At 39.1% G+C, this 12,611-nt stretch overlaps 1 long non-coding RNA gene across 1 annotated transcript in view; it reads right to left on the reverse strand.

Moving 5' to 3' along the window:
• LOC110964601 (uncharacterized) overlaps positions 1 to 12,611 on the reverse strand; it is a 63,997-nt gene that overhangs the window by 23,631 nt on the left and 27,755 nt on the right. The gene's annotated exons all lie outside the window — the stretch shown is intronic.

Genomic DNA, 12,611 nt, shown 5'->3' on the forward strand with positions numbered 1-12,611 from the left:
CAGCATTATCAGTTCAAATCATTTTGCATGAGAGAAAGCAGACAAAAAAAAGAGGATTAGACAGAAATGACCTCAAGGACTTTTAGTTATCTTGGGAGGAGAGCATCAGAACGGCTTAAATAAATGACTGAGGGGAAAACTGATCATATCTATACACTAAACACAAGAGAGCAGAAGGTTAAATAATAAGAGATGGACAAATATCTACAGAAAAGTTTATATTGCTGCTACTGTTGCAGAATTCCTGCCCTTCTGCTGGTGAATAATCAGATGTTGTCAGGAGACTTTATTGATTTCTATTGCTGGTATTCCTCTGTGGTTGTCCTGTCCTCTGGTGCCTCGCTGGGCTGCCAACAAGTTGAGGCGAGCAGGAAGGATTGCGCTCCCACACAGCGACGTCAGCACGCAGCACACTTTACAACGTATTCGAAGCCACATTTGCATCACGTGCAAGCATACAAACATTACTTACAGTCTTTACAGAGCGAGCAGCTGCAGGGGTTTCTACGTATTGAATCCGGGTGCTGCAGATGCTCTCAATTTCTCTCTGTCACGCTGAGCCGCACACACACTCCTATGCTCACACACACACACACCCACACAGACGCACTGTGAGGTCCATCAGATGGCTCGCCTGAACGATGATCTATCACAGCTACAGATATTGAATCAAAGTGTTATCTCATGAATCCCTGAGGTGTTGCTGTTTGTTTATAGGCAGACTCGGGTCTCATAATACATGCCCCCTGCAGCAGGATTATTAATAGACAATCTGGATGAATATTAGTGGTATTCAATCACTGACAATGGCCGGAGGCAAAAGAGATTTGGATTCTCATTTTTAGTCTTTAGCTGAGGCATTACCTGAACATAAATACACAATAAGACAATCAATGAACGCATCACTATGGCTTATCAGAAATGAACAAAATTCTTGCCTCTGTGCGTTTGTCTTTTTACCCACGAGCCACAGCTATTTTGACGAGAAACAGATGGCACAGTCACTTTCAACTTGCAGGAAACAATCCAGAACACAATAATTTTCCCCGACAAAAAGATGCTGTTTGTCTGCAGAGTGTGTCATTCGATAAACACAGTCAACACCAAGAAGCTCCGTGAGCAGCTGTAAGAAAAAGACGCTCGCTGTGAATCTGTGAAACATCTTGGCTAATGGTGACACATTTAGACGCAAGCAGAGTTAAAAGTTTCAGAAAAAAATAGTTAAACAACACAGAAATTGGCCATCTGTATAATAATAAAAATCTCAGTTCTCTGACTGTCTTCCAAACTTTGATGTTAAAGTGAGGAGGGAAGTGTCAAGGCATGAATGTCACCTAGGATCGTCAGGGAATCCCTTGCTGCAGGTGTTTGATTGCATTAAGAATGCATGTGGATCAAGAAGATATTCTCACATCCCAGAGGAGCCTCCTAAACACCCTCTCCTTATGTGTGCTCTGAGCTCTGATTCAGGACTAGACTCAAGTGAAATTACAGAACAGCTCCTTGAAGTCAGAAATGATTAACACATATCAAGTCTCTTTGAATTCTCAGGAGGAAGTATAAAGCACTTAAATAAGAAGAAGCCTGCAGACACTAAGGAACACTTAATGAAATGTCAAGTGTGTTTAGATTAGCGTCAAGGCTGGCTCGAAATAAATTGAAAATCAACTTAAATATAATTTCACACCTGCACTGATGTGTGTATTTGAAAGTTGTCCAACAAGTTTCATTTTGAACTTATAAAGATTGAAGTTGTTTAAATTGTAACAGAAAGGGGTGGCTGATTATTTGGTACATTTGTTGAATCAGCTCAAAATGTTTTTGATGATTAAAGAAATTTCAGAAGGAGCAAGTACAATTGGGACACACTTTAACCATATTACTAAACAAAATGCAGTTTGGTAATTTTCAAAACCATGTCCACAAGTTTTACAAAACAGTGATGGGAATGTTCAAGTGGAGCAACTACAGATTTGACTTGACGGTGTTGCTAAATAAAAGCTTAAGGTGTCATCTAAGTTCATGAAATTTATCCTGAAGGGGGTTCGACTGTCTGCTGTTAGTAGCAAATATGAACAGATTAGAACTTTTCATGTTTTTGCTCCATGCGGTTTGGCCACATGGTTTCATGCTATATATAAGTGTATTTGGTATGCATGCAGGTGTGACGCTGGATGAACCTTTGATCTTGTATCTCAGTTTACTGCACTGCGAGCAGTGGACGATGGGAGCATCATCATCTTATTTTGATGCCGTCTTTTTTAATCTTTGCTGGAGCTAACCCGGCCTTAGGAGGTAAAGATTTGACACGAAATGAGAATCAGAGAAAAGGAGAACCGAGGACATGACAAAATAGCAGAGAAATTCAGTGACTGGATTGGAGTGTCAACCAAATGAAATATTAATTTCTAGCAGACCTGTCCTCTGATTCTGATCTACAGTAGATAGACGCAGATAAGCACAGATTGAACAGAAAGCAGAGATAGGCAGATATGCACTGATAAGAATACAAAGGGCTAAATCGATCAGCTTGTCCTCATTTTCCTCCTGATAGGAAAGAACAAACTGATCCCCTCTGTTCTCAGTGTCCTGCAGTGACACACCGGAGACCAGATATATAAACATTCTGCAGATTTATGACTACATCTCTGTACACACCCAATGTCTGAAATATGCATTGCTACATATGTCTGATTCTGTTGTGTAAATCTCAGTCTTTGTGGAACTGGGTGCACGTGCATAAGTCCTTTTTCCACGATGAAAGTTCACTGTAAATGAATATGGAAACACCCTTAAACAGGCATGTGCATATCGTATTGATATACTTGTGTCTGCTCTGCTGAGACCGATCAATGACTGAAAGAAGCCATCACATGTACAGGTATGTAACAGCTGTCATACCTGCCATGACTTCTATGCACAGCTAAGACTCACTTTTACTTGTTCACTGTGAAAAGCATTTTACAGTTAAAATCAACTTTTTTTTTGTCTTTCTTAGTTTCTAAAGATGCATTTTGGTTGAAATAATGACAGTCAGAGAAACCTGAAACAATGCTTAATCTCCATCCTATCATATCACACACTCATTCTGACTACACGTTCCTGATTCGCACAAACAGTTTGTGTCTCTAAATTGGCTTATGCATGGTTTTTATGTGTGCGCATTGTTGATACATGTGGCCCCAGGTGCACTGACAGACGCACTGACAGACAAAAGCAAAAGCTGAGTAAGTCACTTGAGCTTTTTACTCCACATGCACAAGAGTGTGAAACACTAATTACATTGATAGCCCTGGATCATCCCACTGCCTCCCACCTGACACTCAAAGCTCATTCCACTGTCTGTCTGTGGGAGTAAAGTCCAATCACACTCATTTTGTTAATTGATTGGTCTGAATGATCTGTGAGAGGCTGCTGTGTTTACAGCGAGCTGTGCAGGCTAAAACAAGGAGGGGGGAAAAAAAACGCTCAGAAAGCCCTGGGCCAGGCTTTCCTCCAAATACATGTGAATGCACGCTCACATCAGAGGAAAAGAGATAAAATCGGATGTCAGCACAAGCAGGAGAAAGGCGTGATTTTTGGGTTGTTTCTCGAGTCTGCTCTTCCTGCTCAAGGCTCTTGGTTTGCTTTAATATTTTATAAGGCGAGACCTTCGGGTGCTGTGATGTGTATCTGTGTGTGAATGTTTGTGAACACGTGTGTATTTTGTGAGAAGAGCCTGAAGTGTACAGAGAGTAATGATACATATATGAGAAAGCTCCACAGGTTTGTCATGGGGCTAATACAGGGACGTATAGCTCCAGTCCTACTATAGAAAATGAGTTGAATCACACACACACACATGGACACAGTGAACACGCACACACATTAAATAATGCAGAGGGTATTATTGCAAGGGCCGGTGTTTTGAATGAACTCTGTGAAGAGGGAAAATATGGCCAGCATTTCATATAGATAGATTTGAGGGCTTCTGTGGAGGAGAAGCTGCTGGGTGGAGATTAAAAAAAAATCATAAGCTGGTGTCACATGAAGAGCAGAAAGACTTCTTAAAGCAGCATCTCATTACCTGAAGGACTTCAAATGTGAGCAAACTCATTTGCACAGTGATCTGGCCCTGTTTCTGTATATGTGAAATAACTGAGCAGCTAATCTAAGAAGTGAATAATAGAGAACTTGAAATACTCTAATGGAAAGTCATACAGTATATTCACTGATTGCAAAGATTTGGAAACAATCAAGGAGACATCAAGCTATGTAAAAATGTGTCAGCCTTAGATACAAGGTTGTTCTTATTCCAAGTCTTTATGAGACCTATTAAAAAATGTATTGCAGCAAAAGTTAAAAGTAGAGACCCATAGAGGGTTATGACAGAAAAACTAGAATTCTTGAAGTCAAAGTTGTCACACAAATACTTTAAAAAGCAGTTTCAGAAGTCGCTTCACAATTTCTAATGTCTTGTTTCATTTAAAGAACATACAGTACTTTTGAAGGCAGTCGTGTTAATAAGGGAGCCAATGGTGGTAATAAGGAAAGAGCAGCTGCTTCTTCTCTGTGTATCCAGATGTGTCTGATGGGATGTCAGTGTGATCTGCAAACCTCCAGTGATTTAAATTAGCTAAATCTGGCTGGAGACTGAAGCAGTTTCTTACCAGTAAAAGATTCTCAAACCCTTTTCAGCAGATCTCCTGAAAATCTGCTAACAAGTCTTAAGTAAGCGTTTATGTTACAGAAGCTTGTGCATTTGGTATGAAGTTCAGCTGTCTGTTTAGGATTGTGGCAGGTACGGGTGTAGAAAAGACAACAAAATTCAAATGCAGTGATAGGTGCACAAATTTCTATGGCGTACAATAACAAGAAAAAACAACAGTGACTAATATAAATCCACAAGTCTATTATTTTGTGTTATTTTGTCCTTGTGACCAACATGAGTGTCTTGTTTCTTCAGCCCTATGTCCAGTGTTCGCCTCCAAACAACCACTGACTTTTCATCTACCCGTCCATCTGTCCGTCTATTTATCCATCTGTCAAACGGTCCTGAGTGAATGTGTGAGGCTAGAGAATTGTAGCACTGAGTGATATATATCAGCCGTTTCATTTCCATCAGAGTAAAGGTTAACAGCTCATCATTCTTCCTCCACCTGGGGTAAAGGAGTGCTTGGGTTGGGCACACCGATAGCGACAGACTGACAATACAAGTGATCTCTACAGATTCAATATTGTCTGGGTGGGCAAGAAAGAAAGCTGTTATCTTCCTGACCTTAAGTATACCAATGTAAACCACTACACACCGAAAACAAGGATTTGTTGAAGAATCTACTGCACAATGGTGAAAGTCTGAAATAAAAAAAAAACAACGTGTGTACAATTTTCAGTGTTTAGTGGGATGTGAGGAGTTAGAAACAGAAGCATTTGATGGATTTTAAAGAGTTCCTACCAATGAGAAGGCACCACATGTGTCAGAAGTTAATCTTGCTTTTCTGATGGCAGCGATATCCACAAACTGTCCAAAACCTTCACTGATGTGATATTTTGTCAGTGATATTTTCAAGCAGACCACCAACAAATAAGGTAATGCATCCTGAACAGTGCCCCCCTGTGGCGGGAGGCAGAAGGAAGGTCCGTCAAACCTAGAGAAGGAAAGAAATGAGACTAAATTGTGTCAGTTGTAGGTTTTTTTTGTTTTTTTTTACCTCAGTCAGCCTTCATTTCGCTACAGGGAACAGTCATAATATAGATAGTCGATGGATTATTACGATTACTGAAGCTACATCAGAAGTTTTAGGTGAGAAGCATCAAGCACAAGTTGTTCTGAGTGATAACATTACTGATTTACAAGATTTATTTGATGGTTTATGAAGGAATGAATGAAGATTTTATGATACTGTCATGAATACTACTGACACAACAAATGGAGTCTCAGTTTCATTATTATTTAATCTGCCAGTTATGTTCTTGATTCATTGATTACTTCTTGTTCCTACACCATGTCGGGAAATAATTATAATAATAATTAAAAATAGGGGCTGCACAGTGTTGTAGTGGTTAGCACTTTCGCCTTGCAGCAAGAAGATCCCTGGTTCAAATCCCGGGGTGTGCCTGGGATCTTTCTGCATGGAGTTTGCATGTTCTCCCTGTGCATGCGTGGGTTTTCTCCGGGCACTCCGGCTTCCTCCCACAGTCCAAAAATATGCTGAGGTTAATTGAGTACTCTAAATTGCCCGTAGGTGTGAATGCGAGTGTGATTGTTTGTCTGTATATGTAGCCCTGCGACAGACCTGTCCAGGGTGTCCCCTGCCTTCGCCCGAGTCAGCTGAGATAGGCTCCAGCACCCCCCGCGACCCTAGTGAGGATAAAGCGGAGTATAGAGAGAATGGATGGATGGATAATTAAAAATAATAAGAAGAATAATATCTATCATCATTTGCTGCAACAGATTATGATGCCTGAAACAACAAAAGCATTTCAGATTTTGTAGGTTGGACAGCATCTGAAATTATTTTATTTAAAACTGATTTAAAACAAAGAAAGAGCAGCTAATCTTCATGCTGGAGAAGCTCCACCAAGCAAATATTTTGCTTGAAAAATTACTTAAAGACCCAATCAATCATGAGAAGCTTTGCCGACTCATTTTTTTGTCCGCTAATTAAATAAGTGTTCCAGCTCTACTTACAAGACACCACAAATTCATTTATGCAAAATACAGAATGTCATTTTTTAAACAATAATATAAATTCCAAAGATGAAGAAAACCAATTTTAAGAATTTCCATAATCAGATTCTCAGAGCTTCAAGTCTCTATTAATAATCACTGCTGGGGAAACATGAGAAACCAGCATAAATTCTAATTAAATAATCCATGTCTTCTTCTCCATGCTTTTAAGCGAAGGTTAGGAAACCTGAACATATTAAAATTTAACAGCCACTCCAATTTTGAATCATCGACACATCAACATGTATAACATACATTGAGTTAAGCTGTATGGATTCTCTCTGCCTTTTGTTTTCATTCCAGCTGAGTGGGTTAATTTTCCTTTGATTTTCTTCCCAAGACACCCATGATTTTCTTTCATCTCTATTGAATATGGGACAGACAATCTGTCTTTGGCTAACCTCTATAAGTTTTTTTTTGTCAGTTAAACTGCAAAGATGCATTATTTGTTGTGTTTTTTCAATAAGACATGATCACTGATAGACAGCTGAACAGGTATCACAAGTTAATGTTCTGCTTAAATAAAGGTAAATTTTTAAAAATGGTGATTTGTTAAATATTTGTTTGAAGTAAGCCGATTTAAAACCAAAAGAAGCTGCATTTGACGATGAAAGAACCCTCCTAAAACCTCATAACAGTGAGAACACAGCAGAGGTTAATATGAGTTTGTCTTTTCTTTTTTTTATAAACCTGTAAAAAATATGATCTAACAGTTTAATATAACCATCAGCAGCATGAATCCTGCCGCTTTAAAATTACTCTGCATTAAGCCATGTTAAATGAACAATAATGACATGCTGTAAAGAATATTACAAGACAAGTGCAGCAGCATCTATGTTTTTTTTTTAATGGCGACTGTGTTTCTTCTTGACATTTGTAGTGCATTTAGTTTTAATGCTTTATCCCACCTCCTAATAACATGATTTGAGGCAGATCTATCATGCTAAAAGGTTACCGGAGAAGAATTTCTGTGACCATGCTGTGATGGAAATATAGAATGGCAAGTGATAGCGTGCAACAATATGCTTGAATCCCTGCTATATTACAGAAATAATCGTGTTGCACCATCCGCAGCATGAAAATCTAATCCTTCAGGCCAGACAGAGGTTGATCCGCTAATGTTGATGATCAGAGGCATGAAGGACGTTACTGACTGAGCAAAGATAAATGTTGACTGATGCAATCGCAGAGAGATCAGGCTTTCTGTGCTTGATATGTAGGGCTGGTTAAGTCTGCACTGAGGGAAACTGGTGGATTCTAAACCATCTGGGCTTCATGTTGGCACAGTTTTACAAGATAGATAGAAACAAGCTTAACTCAAATTTGGAAACACTGTGGTTGACAGAGTGAAAATTAATTTCTCTGGTTTAATGGTAAATCCAAGTGCTGTTCGGATAAAGTTGGTGTTTTGAGGCTGAATGTTTTCTATCTTTTGCAATAACAACCTACGAAAATGCTGTAAATTCTAATGCACAGCTCTCTAATAAAACCCTTTTCCATTTATAAATCACTCTAAGTAAGGCTGCATTCAAATCTGAGCTGTGTTGGGCGACAGGCTCTCGCACATTTGTCCATTTCCTTTGGTTTAAATTGGTAAAAAAGCCATCATTCGAATGCATATATGTACATGAGCATGAGCTACTTTCAAATCCATCTGCTGACAACCGGAACGTAAAGTCACTGCTCCACCTGCCCCATAAAACCACAGTTGTTGCTTTTTCATCTAAATTGAACAAATGAGACATAATATAACCCTAATCACTGTGCTTTAGAGGGACTGGTGGACTGATTTTGTTACCTTTGGAACTGTGTCAAACAGTAATCCATTATTCAGTAAATACATTACATTCCTAATCCCAGAAATGCTGCGTGAGGATTTCTCATTCTGCTCGTTTGGTTTAGTCTCTGTATGTTTAGCTTCTATCAAAACGGGAGAAACTAATAATTACAAAGTCGTGTCATTTAGATACTTTCACTGACTTGCAAATCATAATGTACAGACGTTGCACAGAGTGTGACTGAACTGGGAAATGTTGTCACTGAGGAATATACATTGCTGCTGAATGGTCAGTAAATCCCTCCAGATTGTAGCCCTGCACACTTGTTGCATGCTGTTAGTCTACTGCGTGCAGATTCCTATTTAGGAACCTATGTAGACTTGAGGTTACTTCATCACTGTAAAACAGTTAATATATTCAAAAAATGTCAAACTATTGCTTTAAAAAGTAATGCTATTTGCCCTAAACACGCACCCTTTCATTCACTCCAGTTGCAGGCCCAACTCTTAATTAATAATGCTCCTACTTTTTTCCTGTGGGGTGTAAACAGTAGAAAAAAATATTACATAAGTCACAGTAAAGTGCTGCATGATTTGCTATGAGTCACTCGAATTTCATTTATCCATTTGGGTCAATGTAGCTGATGACGCAGGATGACACACAACACAACTGTCCAATGACTGAGTGAACTGTCAGTCGGTGTGACATCATATTAACACCTCTTGGTTCTTTTTTAATAAGTCAGCATGGAAACAAAACGTACCAGAATAACAGAGAAACACTATCTTGTGTGCTTCAGGAAAGGTTAGCATTAAAATATAACAACTAAAAAAAAAAAATGAAAGTCTCAAGTAATTAAATGCAAGGCATAAAAAATTGATTTTGAGAATGTTTAAGGGTATGACTAAGCAGCAGAGGTTAATCGACCTACCTAAAAATGCAGCCTAAAAGCTCCTTATGCACACAAATAAATTGTACCCGTGTGCTGTAGGTAAAATATAAAAGCTGAAAAATGATATCTTTTTCTTGCAGCACCCATGGGAAAATTATAGTGACATTTGCTTTCTGGCACACAGAACAAAATGGACCCAGCAGTTATGTGGAAAGTATCTCAAGCAGAGCTGGAATGAAGGACTCATTCATGTACACTTTGAACCGCTGAAATCGCTTTCCCATGGCTGTAAAGCTGTGGCCTAAATCATAGAACTTTCCATCAATCATCTCGTAAATTAGAAAAAAAAAATGCAGTGTACTTTTCATTCAGTGCTCAAAAGGCTGGACATGAAATTTTAAATTATGGGCCCAAGAGGAGCTTTTATCCAGTCCTGTGGTGCTGAAGAGCCTGTAGCAAAGTTATGGCAAAACACATCAAAGGTACTTTATGGCTCTGTCCTCCTCATGTCACAGCTTGCTCTGGCACGAGGCCCAAATGCCTCCGTCCCCTGACCTTGGAGATGATGATGGTATTAAAACTGGAACATGCACATACTTACGGCGGCACTCTCGGTCGCACGCTCACAGCCAGGACACGCACACACACAGAAAATCTCACACACCGACTGTAGGACAGCACCAAGGTGATATTTTCCTGCCTTTACTTTGCAGTCAGCTAAAACGCGTCGCGGTTCATCGCACGATTCAGCATTAAATTACAATTTCTGACAGATTTAGTCTGATGAGCGAGGAGGACAATAAAAGGACAACAAGGTAACAATCTGACATTTAGCTGACATCCTTACTTCATAAAAGCCTCCCTTTAAAAACCAACAACTTTTTCCAGACACGCTAGCGATGTGACCATAATACTAAGTGTTCAGCTTTGAAAGGAAGATGAAATCTGTACTGTGAAGTGTTTTTCTTTTTGAAATGTAGGCACGTAGACTGGAGGGTTCTGAAGGGCATCTTTGGTCTTTCACTTGAGGGTAATTACAGACAGACAAGCTTGACACCGATGAAAAAGTGTTGGAAAAAAACAGCGCCAGAGGAAGTGAGGACCATTAAAAACACTCACAGAGTAATTCCCTGAAGCAGCAAATGAAATGTACAGGTTGTCAGCACTTAAGAGCAAGACATTGCAAAGGTTTAATGTGTGTGTGTGTGTGTGTTTATGGAAATTATGGTCGCAAAGAAAGAAAAGAGTCAACGTTGAATCAAATCTTACATTTTTTCTGCACTGAGTAATGATGACAAAGTAATGATACATTTTTACCACTCCATTGTTGTAGTTCTTTTGTTCATGGGTAATCACATTTTTTAATTTATTTTGTAGTTGACAGAATAAAAATAATTAAAAACTAGAAGTTCTACCAAACTTGGACCGCCCGGCGACAAAGATGACCCCTGTGACCTTAAAAATGAGGTCACGGTCACCAAATGCAAACTTGACCTGTGTCTTATTATGGTACACCTGTGTACCAAATATGGTGAGGCTACATCAATATTTTATGGAGTTATCGAGCTTAAACCAAATTGTTACAGACAAACACGCAAGCAAGCAAGACCATGCAGCTGAAAACAATACCTTCCAGAAAACGCAGTTTTGCCGGGCGGTAAAAACAATCTCTTGAAAAAAATACTCCACAAACACTAATAGGCTGGCAATTAACAACTAAAATGGCAACAAATTGACAAGCTAAAGTAAACAGCAGCACCTTGTGTCATCATTACCAACAATGCAACTCAACTGACAACAGTTCTGTTGGAGATCTGTTGTGCCAAGACGTGCAAATGTGAGCTCAAGCCACTAACTTTGAGCAGAAATGTGAGAAGTGTGTTCAAGAGGTTTAGCTTTAACTTCACTTCTTTCTAACACCACATGCACATTTGTTTTCATTGTTACACTTACTCCAATGATATTTTCAGACTTCTTGCAGGTTCCACTGGAGCTTCAAAAGCTTTATATGACTTTTTTAAACATTAAATAGCATTTGTAGATTTTGATCACGTAGAATTGTTGTGCTGCACCTTTAAGCTCTTAATATAGTTTTAACAACAATGGAGTCAACACAACAATAAAGGCCCACAAAGACATGCACCCCTTTCTCTTAATCCGATCACAACTGAATGCGTTGGATCAAGAACAGTGGTCACTTTAACATAACAACTGTTAAAGCAATCCTACTCTGTCAGGCTTAGGTACATTTCTGCATCACTTTTAACACAAATCTGAACAGCAAGCCGTCATCTGAACAGAAGCAATAGTACTCTGTGTTGTTAAAATGTTTTGGGGGCTATTTCAGCACCAATATTGGTCCAAAAAGACAGAGCTTGCAAGCCAAAATCACAAAACACATTTTTCTATTGATTTGCTTTCCAATTATTCACCTCACATCAATTATGCTATGAAGGGAAATATCCACAAAAATGTAACTTTACCGACATGAAACCAGAAATGAACAGCTCAGGTTAATTATACTCGCCAGTAATGAATGCAATCATTTTTGTTTGTTTATTGTTCCTGACAAAACACAAACAGCGGCTAAAGTTGAGCTTGTTGCTTCCAGCTGTTTGTAAGAGTCACACTGTGGTGGGTCTGTCTGACTGAAGCTGTGAGGAACAGTAGCTTAAATTTGACCTGTATGACTGGAGGACAGAATGCCATCCCGTAAACAGATAGATAAAATTAGCAACCTTACAGCTGCTATGTCTAACATCAAGATAATGCAAGTTGCCTTGTTGCTACTATGAGCAATGTTAGGCAGCACTACAGTTAGAACTTACATGATGAAATACGCATTGATTCAGTGCTACGGATACGTTAACATTCACTGGTCACTTTTTCCAGTGGTACATTGATAATTAGGGGGCTGTCCCAACATCTCTGTTTGAGGCTTCAGAGCTGAAAAGTTACAGATTGTTGTATTTCCTAGACAGAGCATGTGAATTCTTCATTAACTTTCTGAAGCCTTTGCCTTTAGCTGGATTAACAGGTCTCATCACCATACCGATAAACTCTACTACAGCATACATTATCTCTCACTTTCTTTGTTTTTTTTCTGTTATCGGCTTTTAGAAGTGTAGAAGTCTGCTGCATGGTTTTGAAGGTAGTTCAGGATGTTAATAGCTTCTCTGTCAGATGATGCCCTAATGAACGTATGGACAATATTCCCCAAATCACTGCTTAT

This window comes from Acanthochromis polyacanthus, chromosome 10 (genome assembly GCF_021347895.1).
Source record: "Acanthochromis polyacanthus isolate Apoly-LR-REF ecotype Palm Island chromosome 10, KAUST_Apoly_ChrSc, whole genome shotgun sequence".
NCBI lineage: Eukaryota > Metazoa > Chordata > Actinopteri > Pomacentridae > Acanthochromis > Acanthochromis polyacanthus.